Here is an 11,522-nt window from a genome sequence, read left to right as displayed (position 1 = left end):
TGTAGTAAAAACATAACTTCTTTTTGGACTATAACACCGATATCCTTTTTGGTTTATTCCATATCTAACCATGACACATTTTTTCGCATATGGATCAAGTTTGGTGCGCTCATGTTTTGGAATATGGACAAAGACCGAGCACCCAAATATTCGAGGTTCAATGCTGAATGAAGTCGGAAGGGTATGGAATTGGAAAAGAGTATCTTTTGGAGTTTTTGTGCCCAAAATTATTTTGAGTAAACGGTTGATAAGATAGGTAGCGGAAGCAAGAGCTTCGGGCCAAAAACTCTTCGGAACCTTAGATTCGATTAATAAAGCTCTTGTCATTTCTAAAAGTAGTCGATTTTTCGGTTTAACTACTCCGTTTTGTTCGAGAGTATGAGCACAAGAGGTTTGGTGAATAATCCCTTTATCTTCACAAAATTGTTTCATTGAAGTATTGACAAACTCGCCCCCATTATCGGATCTTAAGATTTGTATATTCTTTTTTTAATTGAGTTTGTACCATTTTATAAAAATAAAAAAATATTTCAAACACTTCTGATTTGTGAGTTAAAAAATAGATCCAGGTCATTCGTGAATGGTCATCAATGAAAAAGACAAATACCGGAAGTTTTTACCCCCAATAACCGGTGCAGGACCCCACACATCATAATGGATTAAAGCAAAAGGTACACCTTTTCTAGTATTACTAGGTTTAAACGTACTTCGGTGGCTTTTAGCCAAAATACACGTTTCACAATTTAAGTTTACATTAGACGAAAAAAGACTAGGAAATAAAGCATGTAAATATCCGGATTTTGGGTGACCTAGCCTCCTATGCCATAACCAAGCTTCCCTCGTAGGTGTTCCGTGAGCAAGCATCACGATACATTGTTGGGTTACTTCATCCACATAGTACAACCCATCCCGTTCTGTACCACACCCAATAATTACCGTAGTCCTAATGTCTTAAAGGATACAGAAAGTGGGGTGTAGTAGAACAGAATAATTTAGTTCTTTTGTAACGTGGCTAACGGATAATAATTTGTGAGACAGGGCCGAGATATATAAACAATTAGATAATTTTAACGTCGGAGTAATTTCAATTCTCCCACCCCCTTCACTTGTACAACCTCTCCATTAGCAGTTTGAATTTTATTTACCCGAGGGTTTGATTCGGAACAGAAGTCGGATTTTTCAAAACTCTTGGTGTGAGTAGCACCACAATCAAAAATCCATTCGTTACTTTTTAAAGAATTATTCGAAATGATATTAGCTTTTCTGGTAAAATAATTATTAGTTAAATGTTTATTTTCAAAAAGGTTTTGGGTGTTATAATAATAATAATAATATAGATATGGATAGTCAATTTTGGTGTATACATATAGTCAATTTTGGTACACAAAGTATGTATTTTTATATTGAGATTTTAGGCTATAAATACTCATGAATGCAAGCATTAAACTTGCACCATTTCTCACACTTACAAAGTGTTTCTTTCTTTCTCTCCATTATCATCTTTGTTCTTACACTTCATTATTAGTATTCTAAATCAAGAATCAAATCACTAAAGGTAGTTATAAGCCTACTGAATTATAACATCAAAAATCAAACCACTAAAGGTAGTTATAAGCCTACTGAATTATAACATCAAGAATCAAACCACTAAAGGTAGTTATAAGCCTACTGAATTATAACACGTTATCAGCACGATAATCTTAATACTAAATATGGTTGGCTCTGCCACCAAAATGATATATGGTCGGTTATACCACCAAAATGATATATGGTCGGTTATACCACCAAAATGATATATGGTCGGTTATACCACCAGAATGATATAGGTTGGTTATACCACCTGAAAAAATATATGGTCGACACTGTCGCCAAATTTTCATTTATGTTTACTAATATTTATATTTTTGTTATATAACATTTATTTATGATTGCTTACACATGGTCGACACTGTCACCTACTTATCATTTATGTTATATTAAATTTATGTTTAATGTTTATATACTTATGAATATAAATTGACTCTAATTTATCATGATGTTTGTTTTAATTTTTGATAATAGAAAATGTCGAATCTGGAAAAGCTTAAATTTACTCCTTTAGAATCAACTGGAAACAACTACATGCCATGGGTTATAAAAGTAAAAATGCATCTTAAATCAATGGGCATTCTTGAAACCATAAATGAAAACAACACTTGTTCTGAAAAAGAACAAGCTACGGCATGTTGCTTTATTCATCAACATATTGATGAATGCTTACAAAATAATTATGTGACTGTAGAAGATCCCCATGTTTTATGGGAAGGTCTCAAAAGCAGATTCAATAATCAAAGAGAAATTTTACTTCCAGCTGCAATGGAACAATGGAGAACATTAAGGTTCCAAGACTTTAAGAAAGTAAATGAATACAGCTCAGCTCTGTATAATACATGTTCACAACTTAAATTCTGTGGACATGAAATTAGTGATGCAGACATGATGGAGAAAACTTTCTCCACAATGAATGCTGCAAACATCACAGTGCAAAGAGATTTGAGAATGCTAAAGTTCAAAACATATCCTGAACTTAATTCATATCTCTTAGTTGCAGAGCAAAATGATGAGCTATTAATGAAAAATCAGCAATCCCGTCCTACTGGTACACTTGCAATCCCTGAAGCAAATACTGCAAATAATTATAAACAGGGACAAGGACGCGGGCAAGGTCGTGGTTATAATAACCATCACCATCATCATGCCAAAAGCCATAACTATGGTAGAAACCATCCTTATGGTAATGGTAATGGGCGTGGACGTGGTCGTGGTCGTGGCCGTGGTGGTCAAAGAAATAGTAATCCACGAAAATATAAATATCAACCACAAAACAAGCCCATTAAACAAGATGTTGAAGAAAATTCTTCTAAAAATTCTGAAGAATCTTGCTACAGATGTGGTAGAATGGGCCACTGGACTAATACTTGCCGAACATCTAAACATCTTGTTAAGATGTATCAGGATTCGCTGAAAGGTAAAGAAAAGGAAGTAAATTTTGTGGATAATATTGATCCAACAGTCACTGAGAAACCATCTGATTTATATGAAGATTTCTTGAATGTTTAAGTTGTGTGTCTTTTGAAAAATAAACGATTTAATATCGTCTGTCTTTGTCATTATGTTTGCTAAATGTTTCAGTACTATCTATTTGCGTTTAAAATATTGTGTAATATTAATGTACTCACTATTTATTTCTTATATATGAAGTTCAATATGAATTTTGCTGGAATACAACATCAATCAAGTGGTGGAGATCTCTGTATAGCAGACAGTGGAACTACACACACTATACTTAAATCCGAGAAATATTTTATTGACCTAAAACCAACGGAAGGAACTATACATACAATATCAGGACCTGCTAACTTGATAAAAGGGATAGGAAAGGCAAATTTCATACTACCAAATGGTACAAAATTTTTAATAAATGATGCCTTATTTTCTCCCAAGTCAAGCAGAAATTTATTGAGTTTCTCCGACATATACCTTAACGGGTATGATTATCAGTCAGTGACAACAGAAAATGAGAAATATTTAAGTATCACTGACAAGAGTCATGTGGTTGAAAAACTGCCAAGACTTAGTTCTGGATTACATTATACACATATAAATGTACCAGAAATACATATGGTAGTTAACGAAAAATATATTGATCCTGGTGTATTCAGTTTATGGCATAACAGATTAGGCCATCCAGGATCAACAATGATGAAAAGGATTATTGAATGTACTCATGGACATCCACTAAAGGATAGAAAAATCCATCATGATACAATGGTTCCATGTACATCTTGCTCTCTTGGAAAATTGATAACTAGACCCTCACCACTTAAGGTTGAGAAAGAATCACCAATGTTTCTTGAAAGAATTCAAGGTGATATATGTGGACCAATTCATCCACCATGTGGACCATTTAGATATTTCATGGTTCTAATAGACGCATCTAGCAGATGGTCTCATGTTTGTCTGTTATCAAGCCGTAATGTGGCATTTGCAAAATTTCTTGCCCAAATTATTAAATTGAGAGCTCATTTTCCTGATTACACCATTAAAAGGGTGAGACTTGATAATGCTGGTGAATTTACATCTCAAGCATTTAATGACTATTGCATGTCTATAGGAATTGTTGTTGAACATTCTGTTGCTCATGTGCATACACAAAATGGTTTAGCCGAGTCATTGATTAAACGTTTACAGTTAATCGCTAGACCATTGATAATGAGAACAAAACTCCCTGTATCTATATGGGGTCATGCAATTTTACATGCTGCTGCATTGATTCGCATCAGACCAAGTGCAAGTCATAAATATTCCCCCCTACAACTTGCTTTTGGTCAAGAGCCAAATATTTCCCATCTTAGAACATTTGGTTGTGCAGTGTATGTTCCAATTGCGACACCACAACGTACAAAAATGGGTCCTCAAAGGAGGTTGGGAATATATGTTGGATATGAAACATCTTCAATATTAAGGTATATTGAACCTATGACAGGTGACGTTTTTACAGCACGTTTTGCTGATTGTCATTTTAATGAAACATTGTTCCCTAGATTAGGGGGAGAAATGAAAAATAAAGAAAATGATGTTTCATGGTGTGAACCTCAATTAAAGTATCTTGATCCTCGCACAAAAGAATGCGAGACAGAAGTTCAAAAGATAATGCATATACAAGAACTTGCAAATCAATTGCCTGATGCATTTACAGATACAAAAACGGTGACAAAATCATATATACCAGCAGTAAATACTCCAGCTCGAATTGAAATTCCAAAAGCTGGCAATAACGTCACTCATGAATCTTTGCCACGTCAGAAACGTGGAAGACCAATCGGTTCAAAGGATAAAAATCCTCGAAAAAGAAAATCAGCTGATAATGAAGTAAAAGAAAGTGTTCAAGAAGAACCACAAATCAGTACTCCTACTGCAGAGGAGATTGATGATGTCAATACAGAAATTGCAATCAATTATGCATATTCAAAAATATTATGGAACCGAAATGAAATGAAAAATCTTGATGAGAAATTTTCATTTAATGTTGCATATGACATCATGAATAATGATGATGATCCAGAACCAACATCTATGGTTGAATGTCAAAATAGACATGATTGGGCTCAATGGAAAGAAGCAATACGAGCTGAATTAGAATCACTCAATAAAAGAAAAGTTTTCGGATCCATCATTCTCACTCCTAAAGATGTGAAACCTGTAGGATACAGATGGATTTTTGTCCGAAAAAGAAATGAGAAAAATGAAGTTACAAGGTATAAAGCTAGACTTGTAGCTCAAGGTTTTTCTCAAAGACCGGGAATTGATTATGAAGAAACTTATTCTCCTGTTATGGATGCAATTACTTTTAGGTACTTAATCAGTCTGGCAGTTTCTAAAAATTTAGAAATGCATCTCATGGATGTTGTGACTGCTTATCTATATGGATCACTTGATAGTGATATATATATGAAGTTACCTGAAGGATTTAAGGTACCAGAAGCATCAAATGCAAAACCCAAAGAAATGTATTCGATTAAATTACAAAGATCTTTATATGGGTTAAAACAATCGGGACGTATGTGGTATAACCGATTAAGTGATTACTTGATAAGCAAAGGGTATACAAATAATCTTACTTGCCCTTGTGTTTTCATTAAGAAAACAACATCCGGATATGTGATCATAGCTGTTTATGTTGATGATCTTAACATCATAGGTACAAATAAAGAGATCCATGAAGCCATTCAACTTCTAAAGAAAGAATTTGAAATGAAAGATCTCGGAAAAACCAAGTATTGCCTTGGTTTACAAATTGAGCATATGCCTAATGGTTTACTTGTACATCAAACAACATATACTGAAAAGATTTTGAAACGTTTCAATATGGACAAGGCAAAACCATTAAGTACTCCTATGGTTGTTAGATCACTCAATGTTGAAGCTGATCCATTTCGTCCATGTGAAGATCAAGAAGACATTCTTGGACCAGAAGTACCATATCTTAGTGCAATTGGAGCTCTTATGTATCTTACAAATTGTACAAGACCTGACATTTCTTTTGCAGTTAATTTGTTGGCAAGGTTCAGCTCTGCTCCTACCAAAAGACACTGGAATGGGATCAAACACATATTTCGATACCTTCGAGGAACTACTGATTTAGGATTATTTTATTCTAACGAATCAAAACAAGATTTGGTTGGTTATGCAGATGCAGGTTATTTATCTGATCCACATAAAGCTAAATCTCAAACTGGATATGTATTCCTAAATGGAGGTACTGCAATATCATGGCGTTCTCAAAAACAAACACTTGTTGCTACATCGTCAAATCATGCCGAAGTGATTGCATTACATGAAGCTACTCGAGAATGTTTTTGGTTGAGATCAATGACACAACTCATTACTGATTCTTGTGGACTAGAACGCGATAAAAGTCCAACAACTATCTATGAAGATAATGCAGCTTGCATAGCACAGATGAAAGAAGGGTATATCAAAAGTGACCGAACAAAACACATACCACCTAGATTCTTCTCATACACTCAAAATCTCATTAAGGACAACCAGATTGAAATGAGATATGTGCAATCTAGCAAAAACTCTGCTGATCTTTTCACGAAAGCACTTCCAACTGCTATTTTCAGAACACACGTTCATAACATTGGCATGAGACATGTTCAAAAGATGTAACAGCTGAAGCGATGTCTACTTGAGGGGGAGTCAACTCCATGCTGCACTCTTTTTCCCTTAGCTAAAGTTTTTTCCCACTGGGTTTTCTTTAGCAAGGTTTTTAACGAGGCAGTAATTTATAGTTGATCTTCAACAAAATAAAATTGCTATCCAAGGGGGAGTGTTATAATAATAATAATAATATAGATATGGATAGTCAATTTTGGTGTATACATATAGTCAATTTTGGTACACAAAGTATGTATTTTTATATTGAGATTTTAGGCTATAAATACTCATGAATGCAAGCATTAAACTTGCACCATTTCTCACACTTACAAAGTGTTTCTTTCTTTCTCTCCATTATCATCTTTGTTCTTACACTTCATTATTAGTATTCTAAATCAAGAATCAAATCACTAAAGGTAGTTATAAGCCTACTGAATTATAACATCAAAAATCAAACCACTAAAGGTAGTTATAAGCCTACTGAATTATAACATCAAGAATCAAACCACTAAAGGTAGTTATAAGCCTACTGAATTATAACATTGGGCAGATTTAAACTTTTTATTTATATCATAATTTTGGGTCAGGGCTTGAACACTTCCATTAAGCCCACCCTTTTTTCTTTTTAGGCCGAATTATTAAGCCCACCTCACAAAATATTAGCCTTTTCGGGTACAACCGAACAAATATACCCATCCCCCTTTTTCTTTTTCCTACTCGTGAGTTTTGTAGGTTCTGTCATTACCAGTGTTGTAAAAGTCGGCCGACTTGACCGACGCGTCGGCCGATGCGTCGTTTTTTTGGGTTCTCCGTCCCGTTTTTTCTAAAAACGACTCAAAAGACTGTCAAAGCTAAAAGTTCAGTCAAACTCTGTCAAAGACGGTCAAAGTTGGTCAACAACGGTCAAAATCAGTCAAATTTTCGTCAAGATGTGATATGTTTTAAAATTAGGGTTTGTTTTCATTTTTTGGGCCGCTCTTTTCTCTGTGTCCTTACTGATTATGTAATCGGTAACATTAATTGAGTTTGAAGTTTGATTGTGTTTAAATTCAAGTTCTTATTTAAGAAATTTATGGTACAGAATCAACTATTTTATACATATATAAATATATATTTAAGAAATTATTAATAAAGTCAACGTTGGTCAACGACCGATGCGTCCCCGATGCGTCCCCGACTCGACCGACGCGTCCTTTTTAGGACTCGACCTTTAGCCGATGCTTTCAATCGGAGATGAGGGTTTAACCTTTTTCTCTCTCATGCTCGTGCAAGGGGATTTTGATTCGAGGTTAGGGTTGAACCCTATTTCTTTGTCTTGAAGACACCAGAAAAGATTAGGATTGATCAATTGGCAGTGAATAGGGTTTACCCTCTTCAAATCGATCGGTTGTTGCAACCTAGGGTTTGGGTCCTTTTTCTTCACTACTTTGGTCGGATTAACCGAATTTCGTCTAATACAAGGGTCAGAATTCGGGCTTGAGAGTTTTTTCCTCACCCGCTTGACGGATTTACAGGAATTAAAAAGCAGAGAGTGTTTATTAGGGTTTGAGGTTTTTAATCTCAACCTTGTACCCTTTTGATTGCTGAAGTGTCGTTCGTGGTTACTTCTCCGGCCGCCACTGTTGTCGCCGTCTCCGCCATCTTCAACCTTTTACCTTTTTGGTAAGCTATGAAGTTTTGGGTTCTGGTGGTGACCAGTGGTGGTTTACAGAGAACGTTAAGGTAACTATCTTTAATCAGCCCCAATTGTTCAGATTTCATATTTTGTATGCTGGTTTGATGAATTGAGCTACTGTCTTTTGACATGGTAACTTGATTCAAGAAGCTATTTTCCTGGTTTTTCATTATTGAGCTACCATCACTTCTTGACATGGAAGCTTAATTTCTGGTAAATGATTGAAGCTATAATATGTTTTTTTTTTTTTTTTTTATATTCTAGGATCAAGCCATTAGCTCTGATACCATGTTTTCAAAGTAATAAATTGATAAGAACTGATCTTGTATTGATTTAAGAATTGATACAATTGTATTTTGTTTATTTGATTCATTACAAGTGTGTTTATATACACTAAGTATGCAACAACCATTTCTATTAAGAGTAAGGCTCCAATAAACCTTTTGGAACCACTTTTATCAAAGATGAAATGTGCAGTTGCTGGAAACCGTTTGGCTGTCTTGACTTGGTTGATACTTCTGACTTTGTGGCATCTTGTGACCATCTTTAAAAGGGAAATGATGAGAAGCCTTTCTCTGATCCTAAGGTCAACTTACCCAAAAAGGGAAAGTTCCAAGTGCAGGTAATCTTTTGGTATTCTTTAACACTTTCTGCTCCTCCAAGTTCACCTGATCGTCTAATCCCACTACCAAAGGAATGGAATTAACATCCGATTTTATATCAGATTCCGTGTCATCGTCGTCTTCAAGTTTAATTTCACATTCCAAGACCCAACCTCGTTAACATGAACAATATACTCAGTACCATGAATAACAACCTTCACCTCTTCCGAAATCAACCCGTTATTTCGAGTGGCAACACAAACCCATCCAAGGCTAAGCGGGCTCGAACTAATGTTATTAAAAAATGAATTTGCCAGCAGCAGATGCCACCTTTTAAAAAGAATTCGCAAGTACATTGCGACATACCAGTTACTTCCACCAAGTTAACCTCTCATCTAATATATAATCACTACTACACACATAAGAATCTAAACCCCCAAACGGAACTGGTTTTTAGAGAAACCCCTAAAAACAGGTTTGCAAAGTGAATTGGAACCGGTTTTAGAAAAGAAGGAAACGGGGAACCGGTTTTTTTTCAAAAACCGGTCTCTATTCCTAACATTAGGAACCGGTTCCTTATTAAAAACCGGTTTTAACTTTGGAAACCCATTTTTTTTTAGAAACCGGTCTCCATTCATTAAGCGGGAAATGAAAATTTTGAGCGTGATTATTTTTGAGCCTCAGCAACCTTATCTCAGCAACCTATGTCATTAATGTTCAACAAATTAAAGATATTCATCACCCATAAACAAATCAAAGATATGCATCTCCGTCATCGGCCATCATCTCCTCCTCATATTTCATTTATTATTATTATTATTATTGCTTTGTTTTAATTAAGTTCTTTTTTAATTATTAATAATTTGTATTTGTATGGTTTGTGAATCCATTGCAGATGATTATTAAGTCAGATTAACTACTCCATCAACTAATAAGATGGATTTGGTTTCTCGTTTCAAGGTAATAATATCAAATTCTTAAGTGTATATATTTTCATATGAATCTTTATATATATACATGTATGTTACAATTAATTAATGAGGCTGTTCATATTATGAACACAGAATTCAAGTTCAGCAAAAATGGACCTTTGTCACAAATAGCGCTTGGCAAAGGGGTCTAGCTCGCTGTTGTTGTTTTTAGTTCGTGTTCAATGAAGAGCAAAATGTTGAAGTAACAACAGTAGATTAGTATGCATATTGTAAAACAATTGATGGTGGCATGTTCTTCCAAATGTTTTGTAAATTTACATTTCTTCATTCATATACAGGTGTCCAGTAGATTGGTATGCATATTGTATAACAATTTTAAAAAAAAAAAAATAAGAATACAAACCGGTTTTTATTAAAAAACAGGTTTCTATTGTCTAGAATAGAAACCTGTTTTTTGGTAAAAACCGGTTTCGAAAGTTAAGTTTTGGAACCGGTTTCAAAACCGGTCTACACTTTATAAACCCCTATAGATACAAACTGGTTTTAAAACCGGTTTCTATACCCCTAAAAACCGGTTTCCATTCCTCTTTTTTGTAGTAGTGAATTCTTGGGAATCGGTTTGGCTATCATATACAATGACCCAACATATCATTAGACCAAAAACGTGTACAAGCTTCACTCGAATTAAATGAAAATCTAACCCACAACCCACCAACGTGTTGTAACTTAGTGTCCACAAATCCCTCTTCTTTCAACACCGTTCGTAAATTCCCTAATGTGCCAACATCCTTCAACTTAATCATGACGGACTCCAACGGATTAGAAACTTGTACTAGATCATGATCCTCTAACTTCACAGTAAAACATTCCTTAACATTTTCTTTGATAAAAACCTCTTTCTGTGATTCATTCCCATTAAACTTATTCGTGTACGAACCTTCATCTTTATAAGTCGGGTTGGGTTTGGGGAATGGCTTGTTAGACTACAGTTATGGTTACCCTTATTTAGTATAGCCCGACTCGTTCGTGGATCTAAGGTTTCTAGGTAGGGTTTAGGGTTTCATCTTTAAACAGTCCATCAGTGAGGGTAAAAAGTCAATACGAACATGATTCTATTATCATTGTGTTTGAATACTACTATCTTAATTGTTGTATATGTCTTTATTTGGTTTTGTTAAAATTATACCATACACACTTATTTTTGGTCTTATATTTGCTAAGTTTTTTTATTTGTGGTGTTTTCTAAAACTTTAGTTTCACGATGTATTAGTTAATTTATTTACAGCACTTTTGATTTATGTTTGTAGATAACATATTAATCACTTGCATATTATTTATTGCATATTATACAAAATTAAAGTCTAACCCATTATAATATCCTTTTTACTAGTATTACTACGTTTCATAAAATCTATTAAAAATCGTGTGTGTCGTGCTGTAGTTTCCATACTTTAGAAAACAATTCTTGATCCAATAATTGAACACGTTGATATCATAAAATATTTAATTTTGACTTTTGTTAACATCCATTGTGTTAAAGAAGATTACTCTCTCCGTTTCAAATTTAATCTCTCTACACAAAAAACATACAGTTTAAAAAAAATAACTGGC

At 34.4% G+C, this 11,522-nt stretch overlaps 1 long non-coding RNA gene across 1 annotated transcript; it reads left to right on the top strand.

The window, feature by feature from the left end:
• Positions 1–7,915: 7,915 nt before the first annotated feature.
• Positions 7,916–10,242, top strand: LOC139843445 (uncharacterized). The gene is made up of 3 exons (XR_011757598.1): positions 7,916–8,424; positions 9,875–9,939; positions 10,044–10,242. It is a non-coding gene; the product is annotated as an uncharacterized lncRNA (long non-coding RNA).
• The last annotated feature ends 1,280 nt before the right edge of the window (positions 10,243–11,522 follow it).

The sequence above is a fragment of the Rutidosis leptorrhynchoides genome, chromosome 4 (assembly GCF_046630445.1).
Source record: "Rutidosis leptorrhynchoides isolate AG116_Rl617_1_P2 chromosome 4, CSIRO_AGI_Rlap_v1, whole genome shotgun sequence".
NCBI classification, from domain to species: domain Eukaryota; kingdom Viridiplantae; phylum Streptophyta; class Magnoliopsida; order Asterales; family Asteraceae; genus Rutidosis; species Rutidosis leptorrhynchoides.
The sequence above is the reverse complement of the archived record's forward strand: the minus strand, read 5'-3'. Positions and strand labels throughout refer to the sequence as shown.